Here is a 2000-nt window from a genome sequence, read left to right on the forward strand (position 1 = left end):
GAGAATTTTCTGATGATACAACTGTCTCCTTAACAGGTCCACTTGACTGTGTAATTGACATCTTACACATAACATGTCCCAAACAGAGTTTCCAGTCTTCCTTCTAAACCTGCTCCTCCTGAAGGGTCCCTTATCTCAGGAAATAACTGTCTTTCCAGTTGCTCTGGCCAGATCCCTGGAGTCATCCTTAATGCCTCTCTTCTACACCATACACATGAAATCAATCAGCAAATCCTATAGTTTTACCTTTAAAATATATCCAGAATCCAGCTACTTCTCACTTCTGTTGCTACCCCATTTGCTTCAAACCAATATCATTTTAACCTTTCTCTCCTGGACCGTTGCAACAAACTGTCACTGGCCTCCTTTCTTCTACTCAAGCTTCCCATCCACAGAGCAATCAGAGTGATCCTGATAAGCCTGATCATGTTACTCCTCTTATCAAAACCCTTCCAGACTCCTCACTCTTGTCAAAGTCAAAGTCTCCATTGTGGGTGGCCTACAAGGCCCTACATGACCTGACTTTAGCTGCCTCTTTGACCTCACGTCCCACCTCTCTCCCTCTTGTGGACTCCTCTGTAGCCACATTGGCCTATGGATGTTTCTCAAATTGTGGTAAGCATGTTTTCATCTTAAGGTCTTTGCAAATTCTTTCTGCTTGGAATGCCTTTCCTCTCTATATGCATGGCTCACTTTCTTGTTTCTTACTCAAATGACACCTTATCAGTGAGACCTTCCCTGACATCCTAGTTAAAGTTGAAGCCCTGTTCCCAGCCATTTATATTCCCCTTCTGTGCTTAATTTTTCCACAGCATTTATAACCATTTAACATATAATATACTTGACCATTTTATTATCTGTTTCCATCCCTTAACACCCTGCTAAAATGCATGCTTCACGAGGGCAGGTTTTTCTTTTTCTTTCTTATTGCATCTTCAGTGTCTACCTTGGTATTTGACAAATAGGATGAACTTCAGTGGCTCCTGCTTGTAACCAGTCCAGTTGCATGTCAGGCTTGGTCTCATGTTTGGAGGAATCATCACATTTGTCCAGCTGAGAGGACTCAGATGTTTCGAGGAGTCCCAGGGTTCAGAATTTTTCAATTCCTTTGCCTCCTCCATGATATTCCCATCCTATTGACTAAAATTGGTTTCTTTTCCAATTAGGGCATTCATTTTAATCCAAGGAATCCAGAACAGCATAGAAGACCGATAGTGCTATTTGGCCAGGCTCATGCCCACCAGCGTCCAGCTTGGCTCTCCTCGTTTGGGTCCCAGTAGACTAAAACCTCCAGGATATTGGGTTAGTTATAGCTTAAAATCAGTAGCGGAAGATTTTGTTCTTTTCCTAACAAGTCATTATGAAAATAGTGTTAGTCATAAAGATGGCAGCAGCCAAAGGTGAAATTGTGTTGTGTCAGTTGGGTCCTCTGCAAAGCCAATGTGGATATGGAGTTAGAAGGGCAGTAGGTTTATTGAAGGCAAAGCTTGAAAAAGATAAAAGGGGGATGAAACAGGATTGGTAGGGAAAACCTACAGATTGCTATGCAAATATAGCTAAGAATCAACCCAACCATGAAGTATGGAGCAAAGATTGCCATTAGAGGAGTCTTGCCTTAGGCAGAAATGGCCAGTCCCTGGTCCTTCTGCCATGATTAGTCATTGGCTGAGGTTGCTTGAGCAAAGGCAGATCCTGAAGGTATTACATCTGGGTGCAGTCAGCTGCCTGAGCTTTTTGCAGCTGAATGGCAAGTTTTTTCTTGCAGGACAATCTGAGCGGCACACCTCTATGACTGCCACATATACTCACTTTATTGTTATTATTTTGACTACTGTTGGATCTCCACATTGGTCCATGGTGGATTGGGGAAGAAGGAATGAGGAAGGCAGGCTTACATAATAATTCACTGTGTCTGTGGGTTGTATGCCTTCCCTCAGTTGGCTGAGGAGGGGTTGGTGGCAAGATCTCTTTTCTTTCTTTTTTCCCTCTTTGGTTGGGGG

This window comes from Callithrix jacchus, chromosome X, assembly GCF_049354715.1.
Source record: "Callithrix jacchus isolate 240 chromosome X, calJac240_pri, whole genome shotgun sequence".
NCBI classification, from domain to species: domain Eukaryota; kingdom Metazoa; phylum Chordata; class Mammalia; order Primates; family Cebidae; genus Callithrix; species Callithrix jacchus.